The sequence below is a fragment of the Salvia splendens genome, chromosome 22 (assembly GCF_004379255.2).
Source record: "Salvia splendens isolate huo1 chromosome 22, SspV2, whole genome shotgun sequence".
Taxonomy (NCBI): domain Eukaryota; kingdom Viridiplantae; phylum Streptophyta; class Magnoliopsida; order Lamiales; family Lamiaceae; genus Salvia; species Salvia splendens.
The window spans coordinates 9,504,756-9,514,802 of NC_056053.1; the positions used below are offsets into that span (position 1 = coordinate 9,504,756).

At 37.8% G+C, this 10,047-nt stretch overlaps 2 pseudogenes; both read left to right on the forward strand.

Annotated features, from left to right (window-relative positions):
• The first annotated feature begins 2,270 nt into the window (after window positions 1-2,270).
• On the forward strand, window positions 2,271-5,760 carry LOC121786689 (annotated as a pseudogene).
• Window positions 5,761-5,889: 129 nt separating this feature from the next.
• On the forward strand, window positions 5,890-7,669 carry LOC121786690 (annotated as a pseudogene).
• The last annotated feature ends 2,378 nt before the right edge of the window (window positions 7,670-10,047 follow it).

The following is a 10,047-nucleotide window of genomic DNA, read 5'->3' on the forward strand; positions in this document are numbered from 1 at the left end:
ATAGGATTGAATTTGGACTCGTCACGGTGGTAATATGCGTCGGCAGGGGCATTCCTCTAATCGAGCAAATAGAGAACGTATTTGTGTGAGGACACATATGACAAGTGGTGATCGTATGTAATACATTGATATATGGATGTGTACCAACCTGGAAAATAAGCTTCATGTGGACTCGTCAGCAACCACCATTTTCTCTTTCATATTCCAATAGGCTCGGTGGTCGAGACCACGTTCTTGAACATCTTGTATCGACCCTTCAGCAGTTTCAATCGAATCGCTATCGATTCCATTTCCCTCGACAAAAATACGTTGTTTGCTGAGGAATCTAGGAGTTCATTATCAGAAAATGGTTATGGATAATTAATTTGTTGTCACATTCATCACCATATACAACAATTGAGCATAACTATTTCCTCCGTCGTCATTAATGGAAATGGTTGAAATTCGCCACTGGTATATAAATGTCTAATCTATCGTTTAAGGGTCGTTGACCTCGTTTAGTAGATTTTACTAGCACTTCAGGATCAGTGGTAATTGACTCATTTAGTCACCTACGATAATTTATACATGCAATCGATACACGTAAAATGTTTCTATATGCCTGCGTTGTATGCAATTGAGTTTCTGCGTATATATAGTTGTATTCTAGAGAGACAAAAAGGGAGAGGGCCTTTGGCTATCCTCTCCCCTGTAAGAAGAAGAGCATGAATCAGCGTTTATTTATTTTCGGAAAATATCGTAAAAATGAAGGATGATTTAATTGAGTGTGATGTGGCCCATCATATTGAGCGTAATTTCATTTTAGGCATATATCCTTGCAAGTAGGGCTGACAATTTTTGATATGATACGATAACACGACACGGACCGGCACGAAATTAACACGACACGAACACGCACGTTCAGAATTTGGGTCCTTATAGGGTCGACCTAATAAGAAGACGAATATAACGGGTTGGGTCGGGTCGTGTTTGGGTCGGGTTTAGGTTATACGTTTAAGAAAAAAAATTATTTTTTATTAATTAAAAAATTATTAAACTTTAATTTTTAGTTATTTTTGTTGATTAAAAATATTATACTTTAATTTTAATTAATTAAAAAATATTATACTTTAATTTTAATTAATTAAAAAATACTATACTTTAATTTTATTAATTGAAAAATATTAATTAAATTTTTGTAATTATTTAATTTTATTATATAGATTTAATATTACTATACTTTAATTTTATTATTTTGATTAAGAAAACAATTATTTTAATTTGGTAATTTTTTATTTTATCGTGTAATATCATGTTTAAATCGTATAATAACATCATGTTTTAGTCGTTATCGTGTCGTGTCAAGCTAACTTACTATCATTAATAGAGAGTTGACTTTTTTTTGGGTACACGATAACACGCGCGAACCCGACACGAACCCGTTGGATTGGGACACGATAAGAACCCGATGATTTCGGGTTGGGTTGGGTTGGGACACGATTAGGTTGGGTCGATAATGGGTTGACATGATAACGACCCAACCCGCACGATTTGACAGCCCTACTTGCAAGATTGATAGCAAAAGTGGTTTATGAAATGATCATTAAAATCGTATTAATGAGTTATGAATTTCAAATTGCACTAACATGTTGAATATTAGACAGGTAGTGATCTAAGCCATGTATTAATCCCTAACTACGTATTACCAACCGTGTTAAGCATGAGCCATATAATTTTCACTTAATGAATACATTATTCAATAGATATAAGAACTAATATCATTATGTATGTTAAAAAAGAAAAACGTACTTCTCTCATCTCACTCTAAATGAATTATTTCCTAATCGTCATAGGATTTTATACATTTTTATTTGTGAATTGAGTGGATAAGGAATAAAGTATTTCCTTTTTGTTTATTTCCTTTTAGTTATTTCCTTTTTGTTTTATTTTTCCATAAGTTTAGAATTTCTCCTTGCCCTATATAAAGACCTCATTGTTGGACTAAAAAGACAAACTATGAATATTAATTTTACTTTGAGTTTCTATAATATGGAGTTCTCAACAAGTTAGTACTAGTTCAGTCATTCTCTATACGTTTTTGCATCAATTGGTATCACGATCAGGTTGATTATCAATGGCTAAATATCTTCATGCGGCGGAAGTGGCGATGTTCGTGGCGGTGATCGTGGTGGGGGACATGGAGATCTCCCAAACGAAGAGGTTGCAGGACAACGTAATCTGCGCGACATCGAGAACGATGATCTGAGACAACAGGTTCGAGACCTCCAGCTATGATTGGTGCAACTGGAGGAGCGTGTGGGAAATCCAAACCGATGTGGTCTAATGTGCCGGAGTGTCGTTGGATAGACGATCCATTATTCAGCGACGTCTGTAGTGGCCAGCCAAAGTCCAGCTCAAACTTCGGCGGCATTAACAAGCAGAGCGATTTCGACTATGATTTAATCTTCACATCATTTGACGCGGCTGAACCGCTGAAGAATAGTAAGAACAATATATTGTCGATGTCGATCTATGATTAACTCATATACGACGAGGATATATTCTATGAGCTCTTAGGATTGAAGAGAAAATCTCTGCCTCCTTCCGTAAAATTTGATGACGCTGCCAAAGTGAGGGAATTGCAGTCAATGACGATGAGGAGTGCAATGAGGCCGAAGGGGAAAACCGATCCACGGAAATCATCCAAGCAAAATACCATTTTCTTCAATTAGAGATTGATAAAGAAATTTACTTCTTGGATGATGCGGGCCATGTTAAGGATGAGGAAGGAAGGGAAAATTACATATGCAAGATTGTAGCGTTGTTCCAAGCTGTTGACGGGAACCAAATTTTTTCGACTTAGTGGTATTATAGGGCTGATGATACATTTATTAAAACTTGTGCCAACCTTATTCTATAGAGTCAAGGATGATAATCCACATGACTGTCTTGATAAAAAAAACTTAGAATTATGCTTTTACCTTTGAAGATTGACAATATTTTGAAGAAGTCAAGACTTAGAGAAACATCTGACTATTACTATGAAAAGATGTACTTACTTCCATATACTTCTTTTGTAAGCTTGCCACCAGAGACAAAGAGTACTACAAACAACAATGAATCTAGTTCTATGATCTTTAGTGATGTTGATGCAAATTCTACCCATGTAGGGAAATATGTTGAGAGAATCCTGTTGGACATGTACGCTATATGTGGTGGAATGTCAGTTGGGCACTGTCTTAGTGCTCAGTTGTGGGAATAAACTTATCATGAAATGGGCTGTTGATCTCAACACATATGCTTGTCAAAGCCTGAAGCTTAACCATCCCAAAACATAGATAAGAAATGAAAAAGCAGATGATTTTTAAACCTGCTTGTAGAGTGAGAGAAGCTTTTTGTTTCTTATTTATCCTCATAAAATAAAGACGCATCCAGTGAGCATGTCAAATAAGAAGTTGAAGATGATGGTGAGGATAAGGAAGAGTAAGAGGAAGATGAAGATGACTCTGAAGTGTTTGAAGTTGAAGAGATTCTGGAAGATTGTTGTGGAGACGCTAATAAGAAAAAATCTTATGAACTGCATTTCAAGATATGGTGGAAAGGTTATGGCCCTGAGTATGATACATGGGAACCCTTGGGTGGTTTGAGTTCTTGCCGTGAAAAGCTAAAGGAATTTGTGTTAGTAGGTTACAAGTCTAGAATTTTTCACTGCCTGGAACTATTGATATCGTATGTGGTGGCCCACCTTGTTAGGGTATAAGTGGCTCTAAAAGGTTTAGGAACATGGATGCACCACTTGAAGATCCAAAGAATAAACAACTTGTTGTGTTCATGGATATTGTGTTGCATTTCAGTCCAAAGTTTATGTTGATGGAGAACGTTGTTGACCTTGTGAAGTTTGCAGGCGATTTTCTTGGTAGATATGCAGTAGACTGCCTTGTGGGCATGGGTTATCAAGCTAAATTGGAAATGATGGCACTTGGTGCATACGGTCTACCTCAATTTAGCATGTGTGTTTTCTTGTGGGGTGCTCTTCCTACAGAGAAGTTACCCTCATAATCGTTACCAACCCATAATGTCGTTGTTAGAGGAGTAACTCCATTTGAATTTGAGGTCGATTCGGTTGCATATGAAGAAGGGAGTAAATTGGATTTGAAGAAGGCAATGTTTCTTGGTGAAGTTATCTCTAACTTCCCTTACGTCGAGAATGATGAAGGGTATTATGAAATACCTTATGACTTGGAGCCTCAAACTGAATTCCAACTCTTTATAAGGCTAAGAAATGATGAAATGGCTGGTTACTTGAAGGTATCCTCTACATTATTCTCTCCTTTAGTTACTCTCTCTCTTACTTGCCAACCTTATTGATAGCAAGCAAGTATTCTATAAAGTCAAGGATGATAATCAACATGACTGTCTTGATAAAAAAAAAGCATAGAATTATGCTTTTACCTTTGAAGGTTGACAATATTTTTACGTCAAGACTTAGAGCAACATCTGACTTTTACTATGACAAGATGTACTTACTTCCATATACTTCTTTTGTAAGCTTTCCATTTGAGACAAAGAGTACCACAAACAACAATGAATCTAGTTCTATGATCTTTAGTGATGTTGATGCAAATTCTACCCATGTAAGGCTATATGGTGAGAGTACCATGTTGGACATGTACTCTGGATGTGGTGGAATGTCGGTTAGGCTCTGTCTTAGTGCTAACAGTTGTGGGGATAAACTTTTAACGAAATGGGTTGTTGATCTCAACCCATATGCTTGTCAAAGCCTGAAGCTTAACCATCCCGAAACATAGATAGAAACATAGATAAGAAATGAAAAAGCAGATGATTTTAAAACCTGCTTGTAGAGTGGGAGAAGCTTTTCGTTTCTTATTTATCTTCGTAAAATAAAGACACATCCAGTAATCATGTCAAATAAGAAGTTGAAGATGATGGTGAGGAAAAGGAAGATGAAGATGACTCTGAAGTGTTTGAAGTTGAAGAGATTCTGGAAGATTGTTGTGGAGACCCCAAAAAGAAAAAATCTTATGAACTGCATTTCAAGATATGGTGGAAAGGTTATGTCCCTGAGTTTGATACGTGGGAGCCCTTGGGTGGTTTGTGTTCTTGCAATGAAAAGCTGAAGGAATTTGTGTTAAGAGGTTACAAGTCTAGAATTTTTCACTGTCTGGAAATATTGATGTCGTATGTGGTCGCCCACCTTGTTAAGGTATAAGTAGGTTTAATATGTTTAGGAACATGAATGCACCACTTGAAGATCCAAAGAATAAACAACTTGTTGTGTTCATGGATATTGTGTTGAATTTCAGGCCAAAGTTTGTGTTGATGGAGAACGTTGTTGATCTTGTGAAGTTTGCAGGCTATTTTCTTGGTAGATATGTAGTAGACTGCCTTGTGGGCATGGGTTATCAAGCTAAATTTGAAATGATGGCAGTTGGTGCATATGCTCTGCCTTAATTTCGCATGTGTGTTTTCTTGTGGGGCGCTCTTCCTACAGAGAACTTACCCTCATAACTGTTACACACCCATAATGTCGTTGTTAGAGGAGTAACTCCATTTGAATTTGAGGTCGATACGGTTGCATATGAAGAAGGACGTAAATTGTATTTGAAGAAGGCATTGTTTCTTGTTGATGCTATCTTTGACCTCCCTCGTGTCGAGAATGATGAGGGGCATTACGAAATACCTTATGACTTGGAGCCTCAAACTGAATTCCAATGCTTTATAAGGCTAAGAAATGATGAAATGCTTGGTTACTTGAATGTGTCCTCTACATTATTTTCTCTCTTAGTTACTCTCTCTCTTACTTGCCAATCTTATTGATAGCAAGCAAGTATTCTATAAAGTCAAGGATGATAATCCACTTAACCGTCTTGATAAAAAAAGCTTAGAATTATGCTTTTACCTTTGAAGGTTGACAATATTTTGAAGTCAAGACTTAGAGCAACATCTGACTTTTACTATGACAAGATGTACTTACTTCCATATACTTCTTTTGTAAGCTTTCCATTAGAGACAAAGAGTACCACAAACAACAATGAATCTAGTTACGTGATCTTTAGTGATGTTGATGCAAATTCTACCCATGTAGGGCTATATGGTGAGAGTACCATGTTGGACATGTACTCTGGATGTGGTGGAATGTCGGTTGGGCTCTGTCTTAGTGCTAACAGTTGTGGGGATAAACTTTTCACGAAATGGGTTGTTGATCTCAACCCATATGCTTGTTAAAGCCTGAAGCTTAACCATCCCGAAACATAGATAAGAAATGAAAAAGCAGATGATTTTAAAACCTGCTTGTAGAGTGGGAGAAGCTTTTCGTTTCTTATTTATCCTCGTAAAATAAAGACACATCCAGTAATCATGTCAAATAAGAAGTTGAAGATGATGGTGAGGAAAAGGAAGAGGAAGATGAAGATGACTCTGAAGTGTTTGAAGTTGAGGAGATTCTGGAAGATTGTTGTGGAGACCCCAAAAAGAAAAAAATCTTATGAACTTCATTTCAAGATATGGTGGAAAGGTTATGGCCCTGAGTTTGATACGTGGGAGCCCTTGGGTGGTTTGTGTTCTTGCCGTGAAAAGCCGAAGGAATTTATGTTAAGAGGTTACAAGTCTAGAATTTTTCACTGTCTAGAAATGTTGATGTCGTATGTGGTGGCCCACCTTGTTAAGGTATAAGTGGGTTTAATAGGTTTAGGAACATGAATGCACCACTTGAAGATCCAAAGAATAAACAACTTGTTGTGTTCATGGATATTGTGTTGCATTTCAGGCCAAAGTTTGTGTTGATGGAGAACGTTGTTGACCTTGTGAAGTTTGCAGGCTATTTTCTTGGTAGATATGTAGTTGACTGCCTTGTGGGCATGGGTTATCAAGCTAAATTTGAAATGATGGCAGTTGGTGCATATGCTCTGCCTTAATTTCGCATGTGTGTTTTCTTGTGGGGCGCTCTTCCTACAGAGAACTTACCCTCATAACTGTTACCAACTCATGATGTCGTTGTTAGAGGAGTAACTCCATTTGAATTTGAGGTCGATACGGTTGCATATGAAGAAGGACTTAAATTGGATTTGAAGAAGGCATTGTTTCTTGTTGATGCTATCTTTGACCTCCCTCGTGTCGAGAATGATGAAGGGCATTACGAAATACCTTATGACTTGGAGCATCAAACTAAATTCCAACGCTTTATAAGGATAAGAAATGATGAAATGGCTGGTTACTTGAAGGTATCCTCTATATTATTCTCTGTCTTACTTGCCAACCTTATTGATAGCAAGCAAGTATTCTATAAAGTCAAGGATGATAATCAACATGACTATCTTGATAAAAAAAGAATAGAATTATGCTTTTACCTTTGAAGGTTGACAATATTTTGACGTCAAGACTAAGAGCAACATCTGACTATTACTATGACAAGATGTACTTACTTCCATATACTTCTTTTGTAAGCTTGCCATCAGAGTCAAAGAGTACTACAAACAATGAATCTAGTTCTATGATCTTTAGTGATGTTGAAGCAAATTCTACCCATGTAGGGCTATATGGTGAGAGAGCCATGTTGGACATGTACTCTGGATGTGGTGGAATGTCGGTTGGGCTCTATCTTAGTGCTAACAGTTGTGGGGATAAACTTTTCCCAAAATGGGCTGTTGATCTCAACGTATATGCTTGTTAAAAGCTGAAGCTTAATGATGTAGTATTTTAGAGTTCTCAAACAATGTATAAAGATTATCAAGTTCAATTATTTAAACTCTAATAATACTACACTACTGCAAGAATACAGTATCGTAGTAGTATTTCAAGTGTCGATCCACAGGGAGGCGAGATTGCTTACACTTAATAGGACTACACAAAGCATGTAAAGATTTTGTTTTGATTTTGAGAAGGTTAACTAACTTAAGCTACTAAAGTGAGGTTTTTAACACGTGAAGACAAGTCACTCCAAGTTGCTCTCTAAGCTTGCGTTGTTACACACCATTACAACGAACCATACGACGGGATTAAAATTATCAACCTAATCGCGTGCACTGAACATGTCTACGACGTATAGTTCACAGTCAGCTGAACACTTGTTCCATGAACCAGCTTTCAACGACATTTAATTCCTGCAGATGCGCGGGAACAAATGTCGTCTACTATAATTACTTACCTAATCCACTATCAATTTATCCCCTGAACAGTTCTAAATCGATAGCATACCAACAAACGATCAATCCTAAGCTATGTTAAAGTGACGATAGTTGAGATTTAACAACACTACATCGTTAGCCAAAAACGTAGCATTTTAATTATCAAACACATTGTTGGTATCAAACGTACGATTCAAGGTGTTAAAACAAATATACAAGCCTAGATTACAACTTGGAGCAACAAAGAGAGTCTAGCCTATACACATAGTAGAATGTAGAAACAAAACCATAGGTGTGTGGCTCTCTTCGAGTGGAGTCGGGATTCGGGAATTGATGGTTGGAATAATGGTCGGAATGCCTTCCTTCTCTTCTTCCTCTCCTCCTTTCTCTCCCTCTGTCTTTTTCTATGTATCGTCTCCCCCCTCACCATCCATTTCCTTTTTCTTTTTATTTCCCAGCAAAACTGCCGAGAAAACTGCTGAAATGCAGTTGAACCACCAAACGTCCGACCGGGCGAAATTAGAAGGGATAATCGCCCGACCGGGCGAAAGGCTTCTGGATGGCTCGCGGGAAACGCCCGACCGGGCATTTTGTGTCTTGAAGAATCGCCCGATCGGGCGAACTTTCTGGACTCTCCTCATGCTTTTACTGTCACGACCGCCCATACAAGGGGTACCACAAACGCGGCGATCATGACCGACATGCATGGATTACAATTTAAAAAGAACAACTTAAATGATTTGAAGAAAGGAAAACAACTTAGTTTAAAAATTTTAAGGTTATATTTTTTTTTGAAAAGACATAAGATAAAATACCTTTAAAAAGACAAAGGGAAAAATTAGACTTAAGAAATACAATAACTAAAAACTAAAGTAGAACAAGAACTTAACTTAAATTCGGAGAATACCATTTTCAAAAGATAACGTAGATGCACGTTTAAATCCTAACACCACCATACATGTCCCAACACCAAAACGAAAAGCTTACGGTCTTAAGACATAAATTAAAACATAGCAGCGGATAAATAAGGTTCAAGGAGAGTCAAGGATCACGCCTATGTATGACGACACAACGTATCCTAAGGTCTCTAGCCAGCTCAACATCCACCGCAACATCCCGCTCAACCTGCAAAATTTTTTTAAAAGAAATTGCAGGGCTGAGTACTTGTTGTACTCAATGGGCTCATGCCGAAAACATTTATCAAGTTATGTCATCCATACCAGTGATCTCGAGTTTTATACCCAGTAATGAAAATATCACGAGAACACAAAAAGTTTCACAGACTGGCCAGTCAAAATAATCTCCCCACTTTTCACATCAATCCAACAATCACAACCACAGTGCGACGAAAGTGTGGCCACACTATTCGCCCACGAGACCGGCCGACTTGCAAGGACGGCTCACGATCCCACCAGTGTACACAGCCCGATAGGGTTTACGGCCCTACTCGGACCTGAATTCGTTTCACAGTACAGCCATATAGCCTAACGGAGTAAACTCATACGAACTAGGCATCAGGCACACAATCTCATAACAAAACAGTCCATGGCATGACATAACAGTTAAACCACCCTTATATCTCCACATAATATTTTTCGGAAAAGTAAAGAGGTTTGAAAGAAAGCCCACCTCGTTCTCTTAGCAAAATCACAACCCAACCTAGCAACTCTCGATCCTCGAGTTCACGAAAACACAACACCCTTGTCAACGACAACACAAGTCAGTCTCACACAACAACATATCACTATGCATGTCCTATCGTTTCTCTCTCATCGTTCTCCTCAATCCCAAAACCCAACATGCATCACAAGGGTATAAAACACACGTAACACCTTTCAACTTATCGCAAGTGATTTCAACAATTAAACACGTTCCTTGCACATACATGCATCAAATAACACTTTTAAACTTGAAACTAAGTGTC